The sequence below is a fragment of the Mustela nivalis genome, assembly GCF_964662115.1.
Source record: "Mustela nivalis genome assembly, contig: HAP1_SCAFFOLD_868, whole genome shotgun sequence".
In the NCBI taxonomy this organism is placed as follows: domain Eukaryota; kingdom Metazoa; phylum Chordata; class Mammalia; order Carnivora; family Mustelidae; genus Mustela; species Mustela nivalis.
Window position 1 is genome coordinate 185,744 of NW_028135796.1, and position 17,121 is coordinate 202,864.

The 17,121-nt window shown below is 42.9% G+C and overlaps 1 long non-coding RNA gene across 3 annotated transcripts in view; it reads right to left on the reverse strand.

Annotated features, from left to right (window-relative positions):
- Positions 1–14,539, reverse strand: part of LOC309857542 — a 44,241-nt gene extending 29,702 nt beyond the window's left edge. For all 3 annotated transcript variants that reach the window (XR_014307762.1, XR_014307763.1, XR_014307764.1), the window contains exon 1: positions 14,413–14,539. This is a non-coding gene — a long non-coding RNA (uncharacterized lncRNA). The remainder of the gene's footprint in view (positions 1–14,412) is intronic.
- Positions 14,540–17,121: the final 2,582 nt, after the last annotated feature.

Sequence of the window (17,121 nt, forward strand, 5' to 3'; positions counted from 1 at the left end):
GCCACCCAGGCGCCCCAAGGGGGTATAAATTAAAAATAATTCATCTTCCTGTCAATAGGTACAAAAAATTGAACAAAAGAAGAAAAAAAATAAATGCATATGGGTAAATCTAAATACTGTATTATTTCGGGGGTTAAAAGATCAAGTCCTGGGATGCCTGGGTGGCTCAGTCAGTTAAGCATCTGCCTTTGGCTCGGGTCATGATACCAGGGTCCTGGGATCCAGGGTCCTGGGATCAAGTCCTGCACAAGTCCCACATTAGGCTCCTTGCTCAGTGGGACATTTAGTGCTCCCTCTGCTGCTCCCCCTGCTTGTGACTTGCATATGCTCTCTCTCTCACAAATAAATAAAATGTTAAAAAAAAAAAAATCAAGTCCCAGAACCCACAATACCAATAAAAATAGTTTGTATCAGAAAAAGACTGATCTTGGATGGCTCAGTCAGTTTAGTGTCTGCCTTAGGCTCAAGTCATGATCCCAGCCAGGTCCTGGGATTGAGTCCTGCATTGGGCTCCCTGCTCAGTGGGGAATCTGATTTTCTTTCCGCCCCCCGCCCCCAGCCCCAGCTCATGCTCTCTCTAAAATAAACAAAGTCTTTGAAAAAAATTATGTTATCTCATCGATACGTAACTTATTTCAGTTAATTAAAATTTGTCAAAATTCATAATTGAGCATATAATCCCAAAATACAATGAAATAATATCTGTTGTATAAAGATTATTTTGTGAATTTAGAAACTGATCCAAAAATCAGAATGTTCAGTAAAGCTTAGTAAGTCAAGTGTTTCCCAATGATAGTGTTATAAAGGTTGACTCCAAGGACAAAAGAAAGTGAAAAACTCTTTGTTTGACAACCCACATATGGATTATCCGTGTGCTCATCCCATCCCCACTTTAAATTGTCCATGGCCAATTTTAAATTCTGAGTAGACTTTTTTCTCTTCTACACAGGACACTTCCAGAACTTCCCCATCTGTACATTTTAGAGAACAGAAATTTATTTCCATGCCTAAGATAAACTTCAAATGACAGATCTGCCGCTAAACTCCAATATAACCCAAAATACAGTATGAATGCTTTAACTTTCTGTTTCTCCCAGTACAAAGGTTTGGCTACCAACTTGAAAGCAGTATGTCACAGAGTCAACAAGGTGACATAGTCCTCTCACCTGAAATAAAAGCTGAACTCTTTTTGCAAGACACCAACTGGCAACCACTAAAACTAAAGAAGAAAGTTCTATTTGACTAGAAATGTAAAATCCCGCATGTACACACAGACTCTGATAGGGCACATGGACTTCCGGGAGTAGAAAGCTTCAACGGAACTGGATGATGTCTACACCTGAAGGCGTCAGAGCTTGCTGTCCTGCAGAGTAGTTAAGGGCTGTGGCCCTGAGGTTAGGATGCCCAGATTTGGATCCCAGCCCTGACAACGGTTTAACACAGGTAAGCTATTTAGCGTCCATATAGTCCAGTCTCCATCTGGGAGGCAGGCACAACAGCCCTTAACAGGACTGCAGTAAGGATTAAATTAGATATGACAGATGTAAAAGCCCTCAGCATAAAAATCACACTTATATTCCATAACTGTGAGCTAGCTATGGAATTATTATCCTGTTTCTAATATTATTTTACAATGCCACACTACCAGAAATGTCAAAAAGCACCTCAAGCAGTGGCTAAATAAATTATAATTTTGTCACTTGCTGATAAGAAACAATGCAAATGCCCACCATATAGCATTCTGCAAACACAGTAACTAGATCCAAGGCCAAGCAGCCACATATTAAATCATTAAAAATTATTAAGACATCACAGTGGAGACTCATCTGCTCACTCAAGCCCAAAGAACTGATCACTAATAATCAAGTCACAGTATTGAGGGACTAATGAAAATTTTCTACAATATGCTGCTGCAGTGACCTTGAGGGGGCAACCATAAAAAAACCCCAATAAAGTCAAAAAGAATCAAGAACCATACAAAGTATGCTATGACCACAGCACTCTGATATGCCAGCCTCACAGCCTGGGCAGCTGGGGGCCAGCAGGCGCTAACGGGAGGCTCTTCACAACAGCTGAGTTCTCTCGTGTTCCATGGGTACAAGTACCCATAGCAGATTATTCTAGAAGTCTGGTTTGTGTTTGACACTGACAGCCTAAGAAAACCTTAGCAGTCTCAGGGAAAGTAACACCTATGCCCAAAACCTACAACTCGGGGATGAAAAGAAAAAAGACTGAAGAAAAACTGAATTCTTACACCACCCCTGGGGCCGAAACTATTTGAGACCCAACTGTGAACTGGCAGCTACCACCATCAGTATCACCTGCACCAGTTCCTAGAGCAGGAATCTAAGAACCGCTTACCCGTAGCCCCTAATTCACTCTTCATTTCAAAGCAGGCTTTTTGTCTCAGTTTAAAAAGATCGAGAATGTCTAAAATTCTCTTTGCAGCAAATGGAAATGCATTCATCATTACTCCCCATTATCCTTTTCAGCTGGCAATAACATGTGGTTATAAAGCAGAAAAACAAGAAAGAGTCTGGGCGGTGTTGTCAAAGCTCAGATTCCAGCCCTGCCCTGTAGCCGGCTGTAATATGAGAAAGTTCCTGCTTCACATTCCAAAAGAAATTCATTCTTCTGTGATCAGCCCTCTCTACTTTAACTGCCTCCTTTCTTTGTGTCATTGTTTTTTATCCACGCGCAGCAAATATTTTGTAAGCATTTACTAAACTACTTTAAGCTAGAAGCTACATTATGGCACCATCCTTGAAAGAGTTATCCATAATACCCTGATTGCATTTCATGCAAGTTTAAAGTGGAACACTACTGTGAGTGCGTGGATATTAAGAACAATTCTAGAAGCAACATGCTGCTTATACTCTCTAGGAAGTACCTGAGGGTAGATGCCAAATTTAAGGCTCTTTTGAAACACAGCGGAAAACGGTGTACAATCAAAAGCAGATAAGCTTTAGAATTTTATTTCCACTGTCTGTGTTACAAATTTAGACAAATTACTTGATCTCTCCAAACTTCGGTTTCCTCACCATAAAAGGGAAATATAAATATCTACCTTAAATAAGGTTATTGTGAGGGCTGAATACAATGTCTCCTAAATGCCCTGTGCAGTGCCCAGTATGTAGCATATGATCAATAAATAGAAGCCAGTGTTATTAGAGACATTTTCAACAAGAGGAACACATGTAGTGGTGACTTACACTTTGGGGTGGAAAAAATTCATTATATCAACAGAACTTATTATTACTGTTCTAAAAAGAACAAGTGAAATCATAAGCTTCACAGGAGAACCTGTAACTCAATACCATAAATTAGGAGCACTTAACTTATGGCAAGGTGGAAGACAGGAACCTACAAATTAAGAAGTGAGTTAGGTACATTTCATAAAAAGAGTAGTTAAACAACAACAACAAAAAAATGTAATGAGATTACGGAGGAAGGACCTGAAGAAGGAAGAAAGTCATGAAGCAGCTATACTGATATGTCAAGTTGAGAAAGCCCTACCTCTCCCCATTATCATTTCTCCTCTTCTGACTCCTCTAGGGAAGAAACATGTTCTTCAGAAACTGGGAGTCCAAAATAAAGAAGTCTGAAGAGACCAGGTAAACAAGCAATCTCTACATATTAAACCATGTACTAATGCTCAAGACTGATAGGTTTTTGTTTGGTTCTGCAAATTTCACTTTAAAATACATATACAATTTAAATAGTGTACCTTAGGAGCAGGTCTATTGATCATCCACACCTTCCTCTGAATTAACATAATCAAATAAGGAAAATTTCACTGGGAGGAGAGGTTAAGGTACTAGAGGGAGAGAGAAATGGGTGATACAGCAGAGCAGGGAACAAAAGAGCCTAAAGGGTTCCAGAGAGACCTATACTCAACAGATGTCCAAGTACCAGCAAGGCTCCTTAGAATGAAACTAAACACTCCAGGTTACTCTGTTCTGAACACGAGGGAAACGGCTCCCGGGTCTGGTTCAGAAATAATCACATTGTACAGTTGGAGCCTCATGTCTAGTCATCTCAAATTTTATCCCATACACAAAAAAAATCTGTTAGACTACTACCGAGTCTATATCCAGAAATGGTTTTATATCTTAAGATGCAATTATTGGAGAAAATGTCTTTTTAAGGCAGTCCTCTTTGGAGAAGGTATCCACTGAAATACTACATTTTGTTTTCTACTCAAAACCTGATGGAAATAACCCTTTGAAGAGGAAAGGGAGAAGCTGCTTCAAAATCCTGCACCTTCACTCCCCTTTCCAACTGTATCTTCCTAGTTATAGTCCAAAAGGCAAAAAAAAAAAAAAGTAATAAAATTGGAAATAATGCCATAGTTAAGTATACTGTTTCAATTTGATGAAATGAAATCTGCAATTGAAATACAACCCCCCAAAAAAGGGCAGAGCTTATTCAGAAGGACCAAGCCTGTTGACCACAGAGATGAAGTAGCACTATCTATGGTCAGAGATGTGCCCCTGCCTGGAGATATTAAAGCTGAAGTAAGAAACCACATTGAACAGCTGTGGGCTGGCACGAAGTAGCTGGAGTGAGCATAAGCGAAGGGGAGAAAGAAGAAGAATCTCTAGTGACAGCTTCTGATTAAGACTCTCAGCCAGCAGCCAGGATACAGTATATAAACGCTACCATTTTTAGTACTAGGAGCGCCAGGCATTATGCAAATGAGTGCATGGTGTACATCATCTCCTTTACTCCCTCTACTGGCTATGTGCAGTGGGTATTAATATGCTTATTTTGCAGGTAAGGAAGAAAACGTGGACGATGCCTAAACCCTCGCAACCTTCTAAAGGACCCATTTACTTCCTACAATGTTTTCACAATGCCCCACAGAACCCTTAAAATTCCCTCTTGGAAGGATTTCCAAACTCCACCCTGTGCTTTCTCAGACAACACTTGAGTTCCAACAGCTCCTATTTCTCTACTAACCTCCTCAGGAAAGAAAGCCCTCCCAAGCAACTTCTTCCGAACCACACATTCTCCCCGACTTGAGAGCCTCTGGAATATCCCCTGGGAATCATCCCATGGCTAGCTTGTACTTCCCTGTGAAATCTAGGTCCCAGGGGTATCCCATGTTACTGTGGCCCTAAGCAGATATGCTATCCACCTGTGCACACCATGGGACACACCCACTTCTCTCTGCCCACCCTCCCCCCAGTGTCACCAAGTGGCCTAAATATCATCTCCATTCTCTGGACTATCAATTCATACTCAATCCCTTAATAATGACTCAAAATCACCCTCTCTTCAGAAAAGCCCTTTACTTCTCTGGAATCACTCTCATCACAGAACCATACTGGATTGAAAATCAGATCCGGCTTCTAATGATGGTTCTTTGACTCACTGTGTTACCTGGACAAAATCATCCACCTTCCTGGGACTGGTTTCTCAACCACAAATGAGGAGAATTTGATGAAATAAGCTCAAAACTAATTCCCACCGCTTAAGAATTTTTTTTATGCAAAAAGGCTAGTAACAACTTATAAAAAAAGAGTTATAAAATTCTTAAATTATTCAGGGTACTCCAAATTTTAAAAATTAATACACAATATATAAAAACTATGAAAAACAGAACTTTTACATTTCAAAGGGTGACAAGATTGATTTAATTGTCCATTTTCTATTCTTTATTTGACACATGAATGAAGACCCAGGTAATCCCTTGGAAGCTACTGGTCTATGAATATAGACATTATCCTCATCAGTACTCAGTACCCAGTATTTTTTTTATATATTTTTAATTTATTTATTTGACAGACAGAGATCACAAGTAGGCAGAGAGGCAGGCAGAGAGATGGGGAAGCAGGCTCCCTGGAGAGCAGAGAGCCTGATGCGGGGCTCGATCCCAGGACCCCGAGATCATGACCTGAGCCGAAGGCAGAGGCTTTAACCCACTGAACCACCCAGGCGCCCCTACTACCCAGTATTTTAACATACCAAATATGTTTCAAGAACTGTGAAAGTTGGTCTTATGGTCAACCTGGTTGGAAGGTATTTTGTAGATGTGGTTAATATTTCTTCAAGAAGCTGACTTTATATAAAGGAGATTACCCACAATTGTGTGGGTAGGACTTATCTACTTAGCTGTAGGCTTAAGAACAAAAACTGAGGTTTCCCAGAGAAGGAATATCTGCCTCAAGTCTGACAGCATCAATGCTTGCCTGACGTTCCAGCCTGTCAGTCTGCCCTACAAATTCTGGACTTACTAATCCCTACAACTTCATGAGCCAATTCCTTCAAATAAATCTCTCTCTTTTTTTAAACATTTTATTTTTTTAAGATATTATTTTTTTATTTGACAGACAGAGATCATAAGGAGGCGGAGAGGCAGGCAGAGAAAGGGAAAGGAGGAAGCAGGCCCCCCACTGAGCAGAGAGCCCAATGTGGGGCTCGATCCCAGAACCCCGAGATCATGACCCGAGCCGAAGGCAGAGGCCTAACCCACTGAGCCACCCAGGGGCCCCCAAATAAATCTCTTTTGAAACAAACACACATATATATATACTGGCTCTGTTTCTCTGGGGAGCCCAAGACACCAACATACTCAGACTAAGACTGGTATTTTTTTTCCTTTTTGTTTGTTTTTTAAAGATTTTATTTATTTAACAGAGAGAGACACAGGAAGAGAGGGAAAACAAGCAGGGGGAGTGGAAAAGGGAGAAGCAGCCTCCCCGCTGAGCACAGAGCCCAATATGAAGCTCGATACCAGGACCCTGGGATCATGACCAGAGCAGAACGCAGACACTTAATGACTGAGCCACCCAGGTGCCCTTTTTTTTTTTTTTTAAATAAGGGTTAACAGATGTCTATTTCTTGCAACCTCTTCTTTAAAATATAAAAGCATTTTTTAAATGTTAAAGTATTTTAAATAAGTGCTCAGAAGGTTATTTTTAAGTTAGTACTTCCTGCACAATGCCAACAAACTAGCAATACCACTATCACTGTGCTTTTCTTTACTAAAATACATAGGAGGGAAAAGAACAGTGATATTTCCTACATGGAATTTTTAAGCTCCAAAACTGATTTACGAAGACTGTGAGATTCTATTTTTTTTTCTCATTGTCATGGCTTTGAAAGTATTTCCTCACTACCTGTTAGTGTAACATCACTGTGGGGAAAGTCAACCATCAGCTCAATCTCAAACACTGAGGAACCATACCAAATAGAGGTAGACTTTGTCCTACTTGGTGACATTTGCAAAATCAAGCTGAGTATTCTCCAGCTCTAATTTTTATTGTTGATCCCTCAACTGGTGAATCTTCAACAGTGACACAGAAAAAGATTTCTGAATCACTACACACAAAACTACTAAGGATCTAAGAATCACACACTTAGGTGACAGCAGTTCACACACTGCTGCCATTCAAAAAACATTATGATACATGATAACTAGAAACTTGTTCTGTAAAGAGGCCAGTAGTGTTTAGGCCTTGCAGGCCATAAAGTCTCTATGGCCACCACTCACACCTCTGCTGGTGTCGCTCCAAAGCAGTCAATGACAATCCAGAAATGGATAAGCATATCTGTGTTCCAACACAACTTTACCTACTAACATAGGCCATTGTTAGCGGGGTAGGGGGGGTGTACTTTGCTGACCCCTGCCATATACTCAGAAAATCACCCAGCTGTTAAAAGTCCCTGGAGATCACAACATCCCACTTGATGCCAAAATGCCTATAGTTACATCCCTGACAAACAGGTATCTGGTCTCTGTTTAAGTCCCAGTGACTGTCCTGCTCAGGGTAGTTCCCATAATTAGACTCTTCTCCAAGCTAGACAGTGTTTCTCCATGAGGGACACCAAGATTTTAGGATGGGATATTTTCTTGTTGTGTCGGACTGCCCAAAGCACTGTGGGTCATTATGCACCCCTGATTCCTAAACACTAAATGCTAACTACACACACATACATCCCTCACTGTGACAAACAAATACTTTCCCACAGATTTCCAAATCCCCTAGGATGGAGGTGTTGGCACCCAGTGGGTCAAGATGCACTGAATTGTATCAGCAATGGGAGTATGTGGTAGGCGTCCTTTGCAGCCATTCCTCCTTCAACCTACAGCAGATAGAATAAATCACAGTATTCTTTAATACCAAGCGTGGACTCTGTCTCACATTTTTAACAGTGTTCAAGAATGAATCAGAATCATGATGTTAGCACATATGTGTTGTCCCTAATCTAAAAAGAGTTCTGTATACACACTCTGAAGACAAACTGGCTTCCTCTGATTTTATAAGGCCGAAACATAATACGGTTTAATTTTAAAACCTATGGGGCTTTGTTAAAGTTTGGTTTTGAGAATGGCTGAGGGGCACTGAAGACACCGAGGGCCACTGAAGGTGGACCGAGGTTAGGAGTGCAAGACACGCAGCAGCCCTGGGCACAGCTCAGTTCCGCACCATGAGGTCATCCTGCGTCCTGTCTGAGTGGCAAATATCCCATCAGAAACATATGTGGACAGAAAACCATGCTCCCGATGAGGAGCATGAGCTATGTAGCTATCACCAATCCAAAGCCAGCCCTGACTCCACAAAAGCTTGAAGAGCTAACTATTATAAATGTAAAAGACAAAGCTTAAAGGATAAGCATGTAAGAAAACAGAGACCAAAATAGATCACTACAGGCTCAAATGCTGAACCTCTGAGACCCAGGCAGGATCAAATTTAACAGGAATAAACGTAAAGTCCCGTGGTTCAGTTAAAAAAATAGGTGCACAGGTACGGGGGCCAGACTAACAGATTTCCCATGAAAATTTGGGGGGCTTTGACTTACTAAATGCTTAATATAAGAGCAGGATGTGTCTTCTTAAATGTTAATGTCATTTTGGACTTCAATAATATTGAACATGCAGTAATAGAACCTTACAGTAAGTAATGGTCCCGCCATTTGCTGCCTTAATCTGATATCTAAAATAGTGCAGACAATTATGGAAGCCATATTTTTAAGATACAGCCAACCTAGTGCAGCTAGAATAGTATGATCAGGACGGTAACAGATCTAGGTAGAGATAATATTTAACCTGAGAAGACACATTTATCATTAAATACGTGACAAAATTTTACATTGCAAAGAGAAAATAGACCTATGTTGCTCTGGATGATATAACTAAAACAAATAGATAAGAACCACAATAGGTAATTTGGATCTGTTATAAGTAAAAAAATAATCTTATAACTGGAGCCTCCCAACAATGAACCAAGGCTGATTAGAAAAATGTGAACACCTTGTTACTCTAAGTTTTCCTGCAAGGGCCATAAAAAAATCCCTTCCCATAAATCCCAGGAAGGGAAGGGTCATGAAAGTATCCAAATTAGGTAGAAGACTAGATTAAATGACTACTACCATCTACTCTAATCCTGAAATGATATTATTTTAAGTGCAGAAGAAAAGATTAAGTAGAGTCAGTGCTTTCTTCTCTTAACACCAAGTTCAGTTGGTGAAAAGGGAGAACAAGAAAGCCAAATACATCCAAAAATATGTGATACAGAAGTACCTAAAAGCGAGATGCAGTAGAACAGGTGACTCAGGATAAAGGGTATGTGGATTTGAGGTCAGAAGACCAGGGGTTGCATCCTAGATCGAACACAGCCTCATTCCAGAGGATATCGGGTAAGTGACTGACTGAATTTTTCTACAGCTCATGGTTTCCGTCTCTGACATGGGATACTACCTGTCCTGCCCTAAGGACCAAATGACTAGATAAGAGAAGCACTCTATAAATAACTTACACATAAATGATCAGTCATTCATTATTCTACTTAGAGTCTTCCAAGCTCTGCTCATTGCACTTTAAAAAGGATATGAAAAACCTGGGATCTTGAAACCAACCAACATAAGGTCCTGTGAACAGACTAAAGACATAGAAAGAATATCTTTAGGTACAAATCCTAAAGGTATAAAAATAGTCTTACTTGAGGGATTAACAAGGTATTTATTACAAAATAGGCCAAATGTCCTTAAGAAGGATACTGTTCAGCTGTTTTCAATAACCAAGGACTAGAGATTAAGAGGAGGCAGATTTGGGGCACCCAGGTGTCTCAGTCAGTTGAGTGTCTTGGTTTGACTGAGCCAAAATCCTCTTGGTTTTGCCTCAAGTCATGATCTCAGGGTCCTGAGATCAAGTGGGCAGCAGCTCCTTGCTCAGCAGAGAGTCTGCTTGAAGATTCTCTCCCTCTGCTCCTTCCTCCATGCATGCTCTCTCTCTCTCAATTAAATAAAATAAATCTTAAAAAAAAAAAAAAGAGGCAGACTTGAATGAATGTAAGCAAGATCAGGTATGTCTAAGAAAAACATTTACGTGCTTGTTTTGAGATCAAATGAAAATGTATAAGCCACAAAGCAACAAACAGACATAGGAATTATAACCCCAGTTCAGGATGATAAGACCTTGGAAGAGGCTACAGAGGTCTAGAAATCAAAGCGCACTGGTCGTGGACTAGCCAACATTCACCACCCTTCAATGAGGCACATCAGAGTGTCTACCAACATACTTTCTAGCACTAGCATTGGGTGAATTAGAGCCAATCAATTAACTATTTGTTAGGAAAGAAACATAAAGTCAGAAGTATATTTTACATGAGCCTTCTACTGGGGGGACCTGGTTGACTTGGTCAGAAAAGCACGTGACTCCTGATTTCGGGGTCATGAGTTTAAGCTCATGTTGGGGGTAGAGTTTACTTAAAAAAAAAAAAAGTGTTCTTTTTCTCAAGTGATAAAGCAAATGGGGTAAATGGGGTAAAATGTTAATAGGTAAATCCAAATAAAACGTATACAAGTGGTTCCTTGTACTATTTTTATTTTTGCAACACTATTCAATCACTGTGGAAGAGTCACCACTTAAGTTTAAAATATTGGGTCTTGACTCTGATAGTCCTTATCTGCATAGTAGTTAGCTCTTATAATAAAGTCTAGAACTTGATAATGCATCACTTCCTAGAATCTGCCCTACCTCCTCCACTTTAATTAAGACAAATCTATTCAAATATACTGCCTGGCGTTCTCATCAATCTCCTCACTTTCTTCTTCTAGATATTGAAAATAAACACCAATGCTAAAATAAACCTCGGTATTTATTTTTTTTCATTCACATTTCAACCCTTCCTTCAAGCTTTTCCATGATTCCTAATTACCACATAAACTTTTGACTTCAAGAGCCTCTGCCAGGTCATTCTCAAGGAGGTGAGAGAAGTAGGAGGGATCCCTCTTTCTGCCCCCTGCAGGTGATAAAGGATTCATTGTAGGGTACTTTAAAACGATGATAAAGCCACCTAAGTCTTTCTGCTTTTATTATCACCAAGCACCGGCAATTCTAACAATGTCAGGGCTAAGATACTCCCAACCACCAGAGACCGCTCCCACCATCACCTCTTAACACATCAACGGTAATGGTTGCTTCCCCCACATCTTTTATTTGAATTTTTCTTTTCATTAGGATCTCAAATTAAAGCAAACCAACAAAGAAAAGTAGTAAAAGAGCAAAGACTAATGGCAATCAGAGTATGTTCTAGAATATCTCCGACTGTATCACTTTAATAGGAAAGTTCGTGTATAATTTATTGTGATGCCTCAACTCTAAGCAAAACTGAGTCCATTTATATAACCCAACCTATTATGATTTTTAGCATTAAAACTATTTTTTAAACAATAATAAAGTAAAAAATGGCTTATAGACATAACTAAGTGTCTGGAGAGTTGAAAATTTGCCAAGATTTATGGGATCAGACTCAGGAGAATGAACAAGACTGCACCAACAGGACTTCAGCCCTTTTGGCAACTCTGATCCCCCATGTCACACTGGGGCCAGGTTACCTTAGTCACTGAGAGAAAAGGTCTAACTTGGCAGAAGAAAAAGACAGAAGTCCTTCTAAAAGAAGGGGTTGACTATGCCTCAGCCAATCTTGCTGAGGACCATGCTTACATTACAGACAAGGCAGCTGGCTGGTAAGTTAGCAGAAAATCAACACTCTCCTTGGACCCTCCTTGTCCAGAAGCAGTATTCCTCAGCAGTAACAAATACTCCTGATTCCATCAAGTGGCAGAAAAGGCCTTTCTAACTAGGGGGTACAGATAACTGAGAATGGACTATGTAATTATAAAACTGACAATCAGAGAACACAGAACCAAAAAACAACATAGCAAACTACTTCATATATTACAAACAGGTGATGATGGAAAACAACAGAGTGTAAATACATGTATACAAAAACAGACTTGACTTTGGGCTATCAGTGTTTTAGTAGTTCTCCCAAAGCACAGATATGTATTTTACCATAGCAGAAACAAAAAGAAATAATAAATCCATAAGAATAACTAGTAACTTGCTGTACCCTCATAAAAAATAGACACATTTTACAGTTTAACCAATAGTGGAAAAGTCCTACAGAATAACACATAGATTTATCCATAAAATCTTAATAATTTACTCAATTAGGACAAAGAACAAAAATTCCAAAGATTATCCAGAACATAGACCAATCAAATTTCAAATATATCATTCAGACATATAACTAGAAACTTGCCATAGAAGGCAAGCTCTTGTGTTTCAAAAACAAGCCTTTCCTCTACCCAAACTAAAGTTTTAAGATCTGCACACTTTTTCAAGTGTTTTACCTCCCAAAAGTTAACGGAAAAGGAAAACACATTTTTTAAACCAAGATTTTATAAAAAATTGAGGACAAACCTTGTCAGAAAAAGAACATTATCTAATTTAAAGAAATGAGATTGAATTAATATGTATGTATGTAAATGTATACAATGGTTAATTCCATAACTATAAAGATCAGTGTCTTTTCATTTTCTAATTTGAGAAATTATTCAATATGCTCAATTACATGTTAAAGCATTGTTTATTCCTAAGCATTGCTTTCCAATCATGTCCCTAAATATAAGGAAACCATAACTATGTCACTCAAGCACAGACTTTCAAATCCATCAAGAGTTTATGCATGTTACTAATATTGTAATCTGAAATCTGGAACAGAGTAGATCTTAACTGTTTTCCCCACCCCCCCAAAAAAAGATGATTAAGTATGTGTGGTGATAATCTGTCATCAGTTTGACTGATGACTATTTATTAATAAATATTTTATAGCTCCATAAAACTGGGGTTGTGGAGGAATTTATAAGCTAGCAAGACAGTAAGGCACCAATAAATGTAAAATATTCTGGTTTATTTAATTAGTGCAAGTCAGACCACCAAATCAGATCCAAAAATTCCCTGTACCAATACAGTAATTTGCAAAATAAAAAAGTTTAACACTTGAAATAGCAAACACCTGCAACAGGCAAGGGCTCATCAGATCTCACCCTCCATCAACCACAGTGGAATGGCTGTCCCTTGCTACCCTGCCCAGTTTGTACACCCGAGGCTCACAGCCAGCTGTCTCCATAATTACACTTACGGGAGACACTACATGATATAGAGTGGGATGCACAAATTCATTGCAGGCAATAAAGCTTATATATAACACAGACAATAGCTGAAATTAATAAGGTTACAACAAGCCCATACACTTCACTGAACACTAAGGAAAACTGAATGTGTTTAATGTGTACATGACGACAGATCTGGGGTCATTAGTATTTGTTAACACGCTGTCAACTGCAACGTAGTAGAAATGTAAGGTAAGTAAATTCTCAGGAACTAGTGGAAATCGGCTGCAGGGCTCTGTAAAGTTGAGCTTTCTGGTTAAACCGAGCAGGAAGCAATAGGTAACTCGGTGGAAGCGCGTCGGTGAAGCAGAAGGGGAGTGAGTCCCACTGCCTTTGTGAAGGCACATTCAGTAGCTAACCCAGAGCGCTGCCCACTCAGGGAAGACCGCCCAGCAGGACCACGGGTCTCGGGGGCGCCTGGCTGGCGCCGTCAGGGGATGGAAGTCCCAGCCCCACCGCGGGGCAGACGACTACAGGTAGTGCATGACCTGACGGCTCTGACAAAGACAGCGGCACGAGTGACAGCGGCCAGCGGAGAATCCACGTTTTCCCGGGAATGCGAGCTCTCCTCCGGAGACCCGCACTGGGTGAGCACACACACGCCCGTTAGCCAGCACCACCTGGCACGCGGGTCCCACGAGCTCGGCGTCCAGCAGCGGGCGGCCGGCCACCTGCCCTACGCTCGGAGTCCGCACCCTTCCCGTCTGCGACCCCCGGACGACTGCTGACCCTTGCCGCCAGCTGCGGACGCCGCCCCGCGGTCCGCGTCCTCCGGGCTCCCGCCTTCCGGGACGCATCCCCTGCCCAGGGTCGCCCGCGACCCCCGCCCGGGGCTCCCCCTCACGCCTGTCCTCGGGGTCACCCGCGCCCGCGGCCCCCGACCATGCTCGCCTCCCTCAAGCCCCGGCGCGCCCTCCGGCCGGTGTCCGGCCGCCGCGTCCCTACCCGGTCTCCACGTCCCGCAGCGCAGGGTAGCAGCGGCGGCGACGGGGCCGAGACACCTCCACTGAAGAGACGAGCGCCAGAACGCGCCAGCTCGGACGCCGACCCGGAGCCGGCTTCCGCCTCCCACAGGAAGGCGTCAGCGGGCGGGACCGGAAGTCCCGCCCCCGCCTGGAGGCGCGGGGTAGGAGAGGCAGGGGCGCTTTGGCGGCCGCCCATCCCCCGGCACTAGCTCGGTGCGCCGCGGTCAAGTCGGAAGGCGTGCGTCGTGGCCCGCGGAGCGCCTGAGCCTGGCGGGAGGCCACCACACGTCCGCGGGCTGACCGGGAGCGGGGTGACGGGAGCGGGCTACGAGCTGAAGGCCGGAGGAGGCGGGAGTGCATGCCGGGGAGAGGGGCGCCGGACACAGCTCGGCCGCGTGGGGGAGCCGAGGGTGGGGCGCGGGGGACTGCGTCGGGGAGCCCTGGGTCTGCATGGCGGGGGGGCGGGCCGCGGGGCGCATTGGGGAAGGCTGTGGGCATGTCGCCCCCACCGAGCGAGATGGCAGCTGAAGCCGCAGGGAAGCACAGAGTGGGCTGAGAAAGATGAAACTTGACTACGCGCTACAGTAATGAGGATCGTTGGCTCCCTGTGGTTATTTTCTGGCTTGCTACTAGTGTTTAATAAGTACCTTCTTGTACACCAGGCCCCGCTTTTCCGTTTTAGAAAGAAAAAGCATGACAACAATTTTTCTTTAACTTTTGGTAGTAGCAAGGTATGTTGTGAAATAACAGGATTGTTACAGAGGAACGGGAGAATGGAGGTCGTACGGAGTCTGTACCTCAAGGTCACAGCATCCGCTCTGGATGGAGTAGAAGGGTACAGCTTGGGTTTCCCCACCTTGGGGAGGCGAGCCGTCCATTTGTGGTGGTGTATGAAATAACCCAATCATGTGGTAGAGAGTTGTAACTGAAGGAATGAGAAGATGGTGTGTGAGTGTGTGCGCGAGCGTGCGCTGGACCAAGTGCACAGGGGCTAGGCTATCAAGAAGTAAAATATATCAGGCACTCCATGAAATGTTTGGCTATAGGTCACCACAGCTGTTGGTTGCTTAGTTGTTAGAATGCCCTAACACACAGGGCAATCCCTTAAAGAGCCATATATGCATATACAGGTGACCCTCTTCTAGGGCAACCAAACGTCTTGGTTTGCCCAGGATTGAGGGGAATCCCAGGACACTGGAATTGTGGTGCTTAAACTGGGATAGTGCTAGGAAAAGTGGGACAAGTTGGTCCTGCTATCATCCCCTGTAAAACAGATTAATCCAGAGATGGACACATCTTAAATCAGGCCACTTAGACGTTTCCCCCACCCCCAGGAATTTAAAACATGGCATAGGAAAACACAGAAGATGGCCGTTAGAGCAGTCACATAAAGGGCAGTGCCCTAAAGAAAAGATCAAAGATCACCCTTTGCGAGGCAGGAGATACCCCTGTGTACTTCCAGACATTTTGTTGCTTGACTAGCCAGAGAAGGCTTCTGCTGCTTGCAGGCACCCACAGCACACCCTTGTTGAACACTATCCGCTCTCAGAGCCTCTGCTGAATGGGTCCATAGTCATTGCCACAGCAAACTGCAACAGATCCACCACAACACCAAATAGCTTAAGAATTTCATGCGCAGATCTGGGTCATAATCGGAGCTGTAGTTGGTCTCTCTTGTTGAGCTTAAAAGGTCATGTGAACCTAGAATTGGCTTAGGCATGAGCAAGATGTCCGAGGTCGGTGGAGCGAAAGAGGGGAAACTGGAGGGAAGAGAGAAGACAGCATTACCTGAGAGGTGTTCATCTTAGTCCCCACCTGCCAGGTTTTGATTTCTACTCCCTGTGGTATCCTGCTACACTTCCTGTCCTCAAATTGTATTAAAATTCTGTGTCCTTCTGGGATACCTGGGGGGCTCAGTGTGATTTCGGCTCAGGTCATGATCTCAGGGTCCCAAGATGGAGCCCCGTGTCAGGCTCTGCACTCAGTGGGAAGTCTGCTAGAGATTCTCCCTCCGCCGCTTCCCCTCCAAAATAAATTTTTAAAAAATATTTTAAAAACTAAAATAAATTCTGTGTCTTTCCAATAAAGTCCGCATTTTTCTTGTGTTGGTTTTAGTAGATTTCTATTCCCAACACTGAAACAGGACAGCAATTCACAAGGCACAGATTGCCTGCTCATCCTACAGCAACCCACTCTTCTCACCAGAGCTCTGAAGCCAGTTTGTCCTCCCAGGCCAAGGACAGGAGGAAGATTTGCACACCTGCACTGCTGTCTGGTCCCTTCAGGAAAACTGCCTCAGTATCACAGGGTGCATGGGAGGGAAACAGGGAAACCATGTATTCCAAAGTCATTATGCAGAGGGGAGAAGGAAAGTCCACTTGGACGGAGCGGTTTTCCCAAGGTCAAATAGTTCAACCGTCCCAGAGACAGGACTGGTTCAAATCTCCTCCCTCCTAGTCTGTGACCTGATTTTCTGGTAGGGAGGGGGGAGTGCAATACCCCCCCGAACCCCACTGCAAAGTCCCCAAGTGTGCAGCTGAACATCCTGGCCTCCAGCATCAGCCAGACTGAAAAATCATGACTTCCATTTCATTGTCAGTGATGGTGGCAAACAGAGCTTACTCAGAGCCTGGAGAGAATGTTTTAAGAAAAAATCTCAGGACTCACCAACTGGCTCAGACAGATGAAT